This window comes from Galeopterus variegatus, unplaced genomic scaffold (assembly GCF_000696425.1).
Source record: "Galeopterus variegatus unplaced genomic scaffold, G_variegatus-3.0.2 Scaffold4286, whole genome shotgun sequence".
Taxonomy (NCBI): domain Eukaryota; kingdom Metazoa; phylum Chordata; class Mammalia; order Dermoptera; family Cynocephalidae; genus Galeopterus; species Galeopterus variegatus.
The window spans coordinates 96,007-107,981 of NW_007730397.1; positions in this window are offsets into that span (position 1 = coordinate 96,007).

Genomic DNA, 11,975 nt, shown 5'->3' on the forward strand with positions numbered 1-11,975 from the left:
GAAAAAAAAAAAAAAAAAAAAAAAAAAAAAAAAAAAAAAAAACAAGACTAAATAGTAATAATGGTAGGAAGCAGCAGTTACCAATTACAACTCGCGTAGCTGGTGCCAAGCCCTGGCTGGCTTAGGCATTTTGCAGGTTTTGGTGGTGCAGGTTTTGGAGGCTACCAGCAGAAGCATATATTATTTATCATCATTGACAGGTGAGGAACCAGAACTAAAAGAATGTAGGTAACCTGCCCACGTGCCCAAGGCCACACATCCATTAGGACGAGTTAGGGTCTACGACTTGAACTTGCTAACAGGCTGCTAGACTCCAGAGCCTCTTAACTATTACACCGCCCTGCTGTAGGGTATAGAGATGTAAGGAAGTATGAACTGTGGTTGCCATCAAAGAGTCAATAATACTGATGGCGAGGACGATGGCAGCTACTGCTTATTGGACACCAGCTCTGGGCCAGGTATGGTACTAGGCACTTTAGTTATACCGAGTCATAAGGACAGAAACTCCCATGTCAACTCAAACTCTGTAATAGGGCTGGGGTATTGATTTTAATAAGAGTGTTGGACACAAGCAGGGAGCTGACAAGAAACCAAGAACAGAGATCCTTGTACTGCTGGGCTTCCCAAAGTCTAGACTGAGATTCCAGGTAACTCCAGGTTCCTATTTTGGCATATTTACATCATTTAAAGTTCGGTACACAAACTGAGGCTTAGATAATATTTTTTGTGTAACACTGTTTCACATTTGTACTATTATTATTAGTTTCAAATGCTACCCTCCCATATTTCTAAATTAAAACTTCCCAGAGAGATTCTGCTTTGCCCAGCTTGTCCTAGATTGGGCAGAGTTTCTGCCTGAGCCTGTAGTTTTTACCTGGCCAGCCTGTGGATGAACTGTCCCTCCTTGGGCAAGGTATGCACTCCTGGCTGTAGCCTGGAAAGGGGAAGGGTGCCCAGGGTCAGGTGGCACAAAACACAGCTGCCAAGTGCTGCCTCCATCTCCATCTTACTGATGGGCAAACTACAGCTCAGAAGACCAGCTCTTCACTGAGACCTGATTGACGGAGACATATGGACCCAAGGCCAACAGCTACTAAATGAATAAAATTTCTCACTGATTCTGATGAAACGTGTCAGACATTTTTTAAAAGATGATGAAATGAGGGCCGGCCCGGTGGCGCACTCGGTAGAGTGCGGCGCTTGGGAGTGTGGCTGCGCTCCCGCCGAGGGTTCGGATCCTATATAGAGACTGGTCCGCTCACTGGTTGAGCGCGGTGCAGGCGCGACACCGAGGGTTGCGATCCTGTTACCGGTCACGAAAAAAGACAAAAAAAAAAAAAGGAAAAAAGATGATGAAATGAGGCAATGCATGGTTAGGGCAAAAATGATACAGAAAAGAAATGTAGTGTTTCAGAGGAGGGAGAGTCAGGTGACCTAGGGAGAGCCTATGAAAAAGAGAGACCTTGAGCTGGGCCTGGGTTATATGCCAGACACCATGCCTTGTGCTGGAGAAACAGTTGACAACTAGGACAGAGGCCCTTTCCTCAAGGGGCTGGTAGACTAGGAAGAGAGACAGACATGTGAATACCGAGAAGACCATGTGTTAGACAGGACATCGGCAGTGGACCAAGACCTGGCTCAGCTCTTGGCTGGCTGGAAAGGAGTAGATATAAGGGTTGGCTCAGAGGAGGGGAAGTGGAATGAAAGATTTTTAGCTGAGAAGAGGAAGGAAAGGCATTCTAGACAGTACGAAGGCAGAGGAGCACGAAGCCTCGGGGCATGTGGGAACCACGTGCAGGCTGGTATTCTGGAGCATGAAGTGCAAGGAGCAAAAAACAGTGCATGCAGCTGCACAGGTGACAGGGAGCCAAGTCCCCAGCAAGAGACTCCTGTCACCCAGGAAATGCCCAGGGATTTAGGAGCTCTGTGTCAGGACTGGGGCCACAGACCAAATGTTAGAATAGAAGGTGCTCCTAACATACTACTTGTCAGGAAGTTACAAGTGTTTTAGGTGCTCTGTGTCAGAAACCAGAGACAGAGACTGCATATGTATTTCTTATGTCACACCACACAGGAAAACAGAAACCACCCTAGGTATTTCAAACAAAAAGGGATTTTATATCGGCCATTAGTGCTTATCACTGGAGGGGGATTAAGGTGGTGAAAGTTGAGGGGTGGCATGGAGGATTGTTATTTTACCAGAGCTGATTTCCAGAGAATCAAAGTCAGGAAACTTCAGAAAACCATGCTGATGTCATTACAGCCCCACGGTCCCCAGGCTGGTGACTGGTGGGGGAATGTGTAATCCAGCTGGCCACTAGAGCCTGCATGTTTGCTGCTGCAGAGGGTGACTTCTACCTCCTCTCCACCTTCCATATTTCACATGAGTACATTTTATTGGTAGCACCCTGCTGCCAAGGGAGTCTTGAAGTGTGGTTCCTGGACTTCTGGCACCCGCATAGACAGGGGTGGGAATGGGTGCCAACAGGCTGCCAACACTCTGCAGCACACCTCCATATCCAGATGTGGCAAGGAGGTGTCCTGGTGCCCTGCCCCCTTTTTGGTAGGGCATCCAAGGCTTTGTAAAAGAAGGGGGGGGTCCATGTGGGGTGACATGGTAGAGACCTAGCTAAGTCAGAGTCCCAGGAAGGTGTCATTATAGCTGGGCAACAGGTGAGGTGCATGTTGCGGATGGCATGCTGTCATCCCCAGAGGTGGGAGAAATGTGTGGGATTGATCCTTAGTTTGTTCTGGAATGTTCCCACTGGAGTAAAAGCTGGGTGGCCTGCAGGCCATACAGTATCAGAGAAAATGTAGCTCCCATTCAAATGAGCTGCCAGAGAAAAGGTGTCCAGAGGGAAATTCAATTTCTTTTTTTGTTGTTGTTGTTGTTTTGTTTTTTTGTCTTTTTTCGTGACCGGCAACGGATCGCAACCCTCAGTGTCGCACCCGTACCGGACTGGGACTGGCAATGGGATCGCAACCCTCGGTGTTGCGCCCGCACCTCGCTCAGCCAGTGAGCGGCCGGTCTGTATGTGGGATCCGAACCCTCGGCGGGAGTGCCGCCGTGCTTCCCAAGTGGCGCACTGTAGCAGTGTGCCACCGGGCCAGCCCTGGGAAATTCAATTTGTGAAAATATAGTCTATGGACTTCTATCCTCAAACATCACTGGGATTCTTATTTAAATGGTTGATCCACAAAACCTCCCTTCCAACCCATCTGCCACTCCTCCTGAGCCAATCTCGGAGACAAAGGGACCTATTTTAAAGCTGTTTTATGCCCACTAAACTACTGAGGTATGACACAGAAAGCAGGGAGGAAGCAGAGGTTCTCTGGCAGGAGATGAAGGTGGAGGAGGCAGGACAGGGCGGTGCGAGGAAGACTGGCTTCTCACCTCGGTCTCTGAACACAGGTGACGCTGCCACGGCCTCCCCCACCCTGGAGTCAGGGCCTCTCACCCCTGGCGAGCGACAGGCTCTACCGGCTCTGGCTCCTGACATCCCGGTGGGAGTGAGAGCTGTTGAGACTGGAGGATGGGAGCAGGGGGAGCAGACCCATTCAAGAAGAGGGAAACTCTGAGGCCTGAAGCACAAGTGGAAACAGTGGTTGGAGCCAAGGCTGTGTGTATTGGAGGCTGACACTGGAAAGAGGGTTTGGCACCACACTGGGGAGGGTTTTGGCTCGCAGGGCTGAAGGAAATTCAGACTGCAACCTGTGAACAGCTGCAGGCTTCACGTGGGTGAGGACCAGACCCCAAGGAAGGTGGACACTAAGATAGAAGGAGACCGGGTCCCCGACAGATGAGCCACCAAACCAGCCCTGGACTTCTTAACCAGATTGTACATGAGAGCTCAATAAACTGCTTTCTTGTTTAACCCACCGTTGTGTTGGGTCTCTACTGCAGCAGCTGAACCTATTACCTAACAGAGTGGGTATGTGGGTTAGCTATGGCCACAATAATGCTATGTAACAAACCATCCCCAAACGTAGTGGGTTGGAATAATGATTCTCACGGGGCTGCAGGTAGCTAGTACAGTTATGCTTTAACTCTGTGCTGGCTGCGTTGTCTCTGCTTCTTGTGGGTCTGCAGATCAGCTAGAGCAGCTCTGTCCCATGCGTGTTTGTTCTGGAGCCCAGGCTGAAGAGGCTACCAGCAGAAGCTCTTCTCATGGTGGAGGTGGAAGCCAATGAGGGCAGCAAAACCTCATAGGCCTCTTTAAGCCTGGGCTCGGAGCTGGCACATTTTCATTTCTGCTTCATTCCATGAGCCAAAGTAAGTCACATGGGCACGTCCAGAGCTAGGAAAGTGCACTCCTCCCACTGCTGGAGTGAGCAGGAGGGAGGACATGTTGGGACCTAAAACCACATGGGCTGTAGGCAAATTTTAAAGATATAATTTTTTTCCTTGGCATGCATTTCTCTGAGTTCCCTCTTTCCCCATAGTTATTTGACATTTTGAACCTTGGTTATGGGACAAGACGACATTATTTACATGAACATAAAGTTGTTTTCCAGCCAGCCTGAAGCTGCAGACTTGCACATACTATCTAAGAGAAATCAAAGAAGATGTTAATAAAGCTGGGCTGATCCCACCCCTCCAGTAGGACCGTGAGATAACAGCAAGGACAAGAGCAGAAACCAGACAGTCTTGGCCAGACTTTGCATCTGAGACCTTGCATAAAGCCTTTGCCCCCACTGCTTATGTCTCCCTCCCTCCTGCTTTTCATTTCCCACTTTGCATTCCCTCCTCGCCCTCTTAAAAACCCCTGAGTAAATCTGAGTCTTTGAGATGGCTTTAGCCTGCCCCTTGTCCTTCAGGTTTACCAGAGAGATGGGTTAGCCTGACATCTCTCCTCAGGTCACTGGTGTTCCTGGAAGAAAGCAGACATCCATTTTCACCAACATTTGACTTTTGTTTGTTTGGTTTTTGCCTGGGGGCAGGTAGTGAGGGCCTGTGAGTTTAATATCACATTTTGGGGAGCCTCAGCCAGGAGCTGAGTGTGCCCTGTAACCCCACAATGAGGTTATAGCACATGTGTGGATAGTGTGGATACAGGAGGGGGTGAGGAATTGGGGCCAACAGTTCTAACCCATGTGTGATGAGTCCTGGTTTAGAGGTTATGCAACCTGGGTCCACTCTTCTAGTGGTTACCAGGAAATGTAGCATAGTGATAGTGATAGGTAGTGTCTGTCACCTTGAAGACTCAACCACAGTTCTCTATTGGGTCAGGAACCCTGACAAGGCAATAATCACATTTTCTCCCTCTCCACATGGCCCCCGCTCCCTTCCACCGATGCCCAGCACCAAGCCCTGCCCTTAGAGATGACTCAGGACTATTACTGAGTAAAGTTTAGACTGTTCTTTTACTCTCCCCATGTGATTCCTTATGAAAAACAGACTGACTTCCTACAGTCAGCACATAGTGCTAAGTATTTGCCCCATAAGCTGTAAAGAGACTGTGCCATTTGGAGCTGGGAGCTGTATCCATATCTGACACCAAATCCTGTCCCTACTGTCTCCCATGGGGACCTCCAGAAGAAAAGCCCTCATCCCAGGGCTAAACCCAAAACCGATTAGTGAAATTTCTCTAGAGGCCATTGAAACTGGAACGATTCTCTCACCTGAACTATCCTAAGAGGAAGGCTGTGTAAAGACACAAACCTAGTCAGGGATCCACATGGACTTAAGGGCAATTTGAAGGCAGTGACATTCATCATCAGAGCCCCCGCTGCTCCACAAAGCCTTGGCCCCTCTCATTAAGGCAAAAGCAAGATTAGCTCCAGATTCTGAACCTTAATTGCTGCCCTTCCCAGGACACTTTGCCCTTTAAAGGAAAACCACTTAAAGAGAGCTGTGACGAACCCTGAAGAATGCCACTGTTGTCACTGAATTCCAGGCACGGGCCATATGGGTGGAGAGTGTGTCTTAGGACAGTGACTCATGGTAAATTGTTTCCCCCATTCCCCCAAAGGCACTATTCAATGTCAAGCTATCTGAGGCCCAGCCAGATAAAAGTGGGTGAGGAACCTAGGGTTGTTGTAAGGTGTCCTGGTTATGATATATGTGGAAAGATTTCAGGGCTTGTTATGAAAAGTTATGGCCCATGGCTCTCTAGGCTGGGTAGGGGGTCACCCCAGTGGATTACAAGAAGATATTATGCAGCAGTTTTAAAAATGAGGCAGACTACAGCCAGCCGCCAAAAAAAAAAAAAAAAAAAAAAAAAAAAAAAAAAAAAAAAAGACAGATGAACAATCTGTGTCAAAGATGTGCAGGCGTTCACTTTGTTGTGTGAACAAAGAAAGATGGAGTCGCTGTGTACAGTACACTGCTGTGTGCTGTGCATTATCTGTACAGAACTACAGAGCTGCATGGCCCAATGCAGTAGCCACTAGCCCCACAGGGCTATTTGAATATACATTTAAATTTAAATTAATACAAATTAAATAAAATGTAAAAGTCAGCTCCTAAGTCACATTTCAAGTGCTGAAGCCACATGTGGCTAATGGCTAGCATATTGGACAGCCCGGTAGACTGCTTTCTTCATTCAGCTCTGTTGGACAATGCTGGTGTAGAACACCTCTGCAAGGACACACAAGAAACTGGCAGTAATGGTGGCCTTCAGGGAGGGCAACTAGGGGGCTGCAGCACCGTATACCCCTTTGTACCTTTTGAATTTTATATCATATGCTTGAGTTATGTATTTTAAAAATAAGTTTTATGGTCTTAGAACACCAAGAACAATGGTTCAGTTACCCATACTGGCCATCCACCAAAAATAAATGGTTAAAAATAAAAATAAATAAAAAATTTAAAAAACAAATTGGAAAGGGCTGGCCAGTTAGCTCAGTTGTTTAGAGTGCCACCTTGTAACACCAAGATCAAGGGTTTGGATCCCTGCACCAGCCATCCACCAAAAATAAATGGTTAAAAATAAAAATAAATAAAAAATTTAAAAAACAAATTGGAAAGGGCTGGCCAGTTAGCTCAGTTGTTTAGAGTGCCACCTTGTAACACCAAGATCAAGGGTTTGGATCCCTGCACCAGCCATCCACCAAAAAGAAAAAAGAAAAGAAGAAAACCCAAGCTAACAACTAACCAGCAATGTGACATTCAACTGAACTCAGGAAATATTTAGTACCTATGGCTGACTGGTTGGCCCAATTGGTTAGAGCATGGTGTTATAACACCAAGGTCAAGGGGCCAGCCACCAAAAAAATAAGAATAAGAAAAAACAAATTGGGAATGAGGAATCCTTATAATGGGGCCCCTATACCTAGACAGTGGTTCACAGGAAATTGTTCTACAGTTTGCCTAAAACAAAATAAGCTAATAGATATTATGATTTTACATTTAATTTGTTTCACAGCTTAACTTTTTAGCTCTTGCTACCTTCTCTGCTCTTATGAGTTCATAGGCAACAAAGTGTGTTAATAAGTAGCAGAGGAATGTTTAAGGAAAAACAACCAGCTGTCATGCACTGGTTGCATGTATCTTTTTCTTTCCTGAGAAATGAGTGCAACTGATTGTGATTTTTTTCTTCATGAATAAACAGCAACCATAGTTCCTGTTGGTAATGTTGTTACTGGTTCTGTAACAGAAATAAGTGTTCTGCAGAATGCACAACTTCCATGCACCCTGCTTCCTGAGTAAGTCTGAGAATCGGTGTTATAGAGGATGGGGAACCTGCCTGGAAGTAACCTGTCTCCAGGTGAATTAAGGTGGGAATGGGGTGGGGGGAAACTGTGTGACATCAAACTATGCTCTTAGAGAAAGAATATACATAGACCAAAAGGGGACAGGAGCATACAAGATGCCCTGCTCAAAAGCAACCCCTAGAGCAGTAATTTCCGATCTGTGACTACAGGTCCTTGGAGGGCCAGTTACAGCAGCAGGCCTCCGAATGCATGTGTGCACCCAGTGCCATTTGCAGAGCAAATAAACCCTGTGTCTCCCTCAAATATAATTATTATATCACTTATAGTAATCATATGTTGAGAGTGTGTGCATTGATCTCATTTAAATCTTATAGCTAACTGTCAAGTAGATCTTATTCTCCCCAATTAATAGATAAGGAAACTGAGGCTGGGGATAGATAACTTTCCCAAGTTCAAAAAGATATATTAGGGCTTTTTATGTTCCATTTGAAAAAAATCTATCTAAAACACGCTTAAACAAAAAATGGCATACATTATATTGGCTCATGTAATGGAAAAACTCTGCTTTCCTCTGTGATGGCGCCAGCTTCATGAGGACTCACACCCCATGTCTGCAAAAATGGTCATCAGTAAGTCCAAGTCGACACTGCTGTAGAGGAAGCAGCTCAGAGGAAAGCCATCCCTCCAAAGGCCTCTGGCCTGCTCGGACCATCTGTCAGGGAAGAGGAGACTCTGACTGGCCAGCCATGGTCATGTGTGCATCCCGGAGTGGGGGGCTTAACTCAGTCCCTCAATTACAGCAGAACTGCAGAGAGTGTAGGAGGCTCATCCCTGTAGTAAAACAAGAGGGAAGTTCTGATACCAGAAAAGAGAGTGAGCTAAAAAACGGAGAATCGAAGGTTGACGCTAGACTGAAGTAACCCTTGAGCCTAAACTCTTATCAGTTTTTCAAGTGTTCATAGATGTTGTTGTGATAAGCAACTCACAAATTCATTTAAAAGCAGTTGTGTGGGGCTTGCTGGTTAGATCAGTTGGTTAGAGTGTGGTGCAATAACACCAAGGTGAGGAGTTAGGATCCCTGTACCAGCCAGCCACACACACACACAAATAATAATACTAAATAAAAATAAAAGCACTTGTGTCTTCCTGGTAATTTTTGATCCTTATATATATATTTTTTCAATTAATGGATACTAAAGGTACAACTACATCATGAGGAGGCCCAAGAACATTGCTTTTTTTTTTTTTTTTTTTTTAATATTAAAAAGGGATTTATTTTTTTTGGTGGCTGACCAGTATAGGGATCTGAACCTTTGACCCTGGTGCTACAAGGCTGCGCTCTAACCAATTGGGCCAACCAACCAGCCCCTAGAAAGGGATTTTTTTTTTTTTTCCTTTTTGTCTTTTTTTTACTGACCGGTAACGGAATCGCAACCCTCGGTGTTGTGCCCGCACCACGCTCAGCCAGTGAGCGGGAACCGGTCTCCACATGGGATCCGAACCCTCGGCGGGAGCGCCACCACGCTCCCAAGCGGCGCACTCTCCAGTGCGCCACCGGGCTGGCCCTAGAAAGGGATTTTTGACTTAGGATGTGCTCCAGCAAAGAGAGGGTAAATTAAGCAAGAAGAGAGGGGAGCCAGGAAATAAAGGCCCCAACCCAGGAAGCGGTGAAGGGAAGTTCTAGGATGACAGCTGTGTGACAGGCCTAGGAGGTAACTAGGGCACAGGGAGGACAGAACATGGAGAGAGGACTCTGAGGGCATGGGCACTAACTGCTATGTCAGTGCACTGGAGGACAACTGAAGATGTGACAATGGCAGATAGCACTGACAAAATTTTTTTTAACGAACATATTACGTTTTTATGTTTTTTATAACCTTTACTAAAAATATATTTTACTTTTCTTAAATATTCTGTAAAAAATAAAAAAATGTTTGTACCTAGCACTTTGAATTATGTGTATTAACTATATATAATTGACTCTTATTCGTCCCAATTTCCAATGACAAACCTAGGAAGCAAGCAATTTTGAATTGTTTTATGTTAATATTTGTAGAAAAAACATTTCTAATTTCTGAAGGTGTTTTTAATTTTAACAGATCCAAATATATTTAGTTGTCTCTACATAAAAACAAAACATCAAAGTATATAAGCATAAACTTATACAATAACTAATATTTTAGTATTTTATCAATATAACATGATGTTAAGATTTCAAATTACTGAGAAGAATTTTTGAAACTATGATGATCTCATTTATAAGCATCTAACCCATTCACATTATTTAATTTATCATATCAAGCTAAACCCTCATCAACCCTTATCAAGCAATATTAATTAGGGCCTTTGAGATATTGGATATACGTCTCCTTTCACTAGCCATCCTGGGTCCCAAGTACCCACGTGGCACTTAGGACCATGTGGAATCCAAAGAGGCCATGTGGACCCCAAGGCAGAGGGCAGCATTCACAAAGATAATGCCTAAAGGATATTGTCTCTCTCAGCATGGCCAGGAAGCAGAACTGAGATAAGGAGATGTATTGGGTTTTGTCCTGCAGCTGGTGGCCCATGTGCTATGGACACATCATGTCCTTTGACCTCATCATGGCCACCTGTTTATTCAGAGGCTTAACACCAAAGACAAGCTAACAAGACTTTGGGGGAAGCCCAACAGCCAGTTCCCTTACAGCTTTTAGTCCTTAAACAAATTAAGTATCAAACATTCCACAAAATGTGATGATGAAAAGACAAATCTAGGCAAAATGGTTTAAATCAAATTCTGAAAACACATCTACTTTATCAAGAATTAAAAAAAAAACTAAAGTCAGGTGAACTTGAAAAGTATTTACACTTATTCATTCAATGAGTGTGTGTTATTTATAAGCCCATTTGGTACCATGCAGACAATACAAACACACATATAGACATGAACATGTAGACATAACATACAGTGTATGTGTGTGTATATATATACACACACACACACACACACACACACACAGACATAAACAACAAACAAGGATCTTATAGGTTTTGTTTAAAATGTTAATAAGGGGACAGATAAAATAGAAAACTCACTAGTTTAGTGAAAGGACATATGAGGCCTAATAATAACAAAAAATTTGTAACTGGGTAATTTATAAGAAAATGAAATTTGTTACTTACAGTTTCAGAGGCTTGGAAGTCTACAGTGCAGGGAGCACATCTGGTGAAGGTCTTGGTGCTGGTGACAGTGACTCAGGGGTCTCACATTGCAGAAAATGGTGGAGCAGAGAGAGCAGAGACTAACTTCTTCATTCACTCTCCTTTAAAAGCCCTCAGAACCACACCCACGACCACCATTAAACCATCAACTTAATCACCTCTTCAAGGCCCCACCCTTCAATTACCATAATAAGATTTCCCACCCTCAACAGTTACAGTGGGGATTAAGTTTTGGGGGAACATTCAACCCAAGGACACTCACTTACCTCAACTTCATGCACGTGGGAGAAATTTTTCTGATTCATTGTAGGCCTGGGATCACTTTGATTTTCATGCCTGGAAAAGTCATTGCTTTGGAAACTTCTAGAGCACTTCTTGCATAAACAGCTGAGGTACCATTCCTGCCCTGCTAATCTTCACCACTGTGACATGGAGGTTTGTGGCAAAGGCAGAAAAATGCAATACGTGATCCCAGACAGGATACTGGACCTGATGGAAAAAATATGTAGCTGTAGAGGACATTATTGGAGTAAATGACAAAATTTGAATATAGACCATGGATTAGATAATAGTATTGTTTATTTTTACAACTTGTACTGAAGTTATATAAGGGAAAGTCTTTGATCTTAGGAAATACACACTGAGGTCTTCAGGGGGAAAAGGAGCAGTAAGTCTGCAACTTTCAAATTGTTCAAGAAAAAATATATATACAAAGAACAAATAAACAATTATGCAAATGGATGAAATGCTTAAAACTGGTGAATCTGGGTGAAGGATAATGGAAGGTCTAACTGCCTGGGTTTGAATCCTGCCTGCTCTGCTTGCAGGTAGCTCTAAACTTAACCTCTCTGGGCCTCACTTTCCCCATCTATAAAATGGAGTAATAGCAGTAGCACCTACCCCGCAGGTTTACTGGGAGGAATAAATTAAAGACTCCATGAAAGGAGCTTAGCACATGGTCTGGCTCATGCTGAGAGCCTAATCAATATTAGCTATATTTATTATTATTACAGTGCCATACTGCTCGCAGCTCCTGGGATAAAGAGGTATGAAAGGAAACTATTCCTTGTAGGAGCAGAGCTGGGGATGCAGGACAAAGGGGGCCCCCCCCCCCC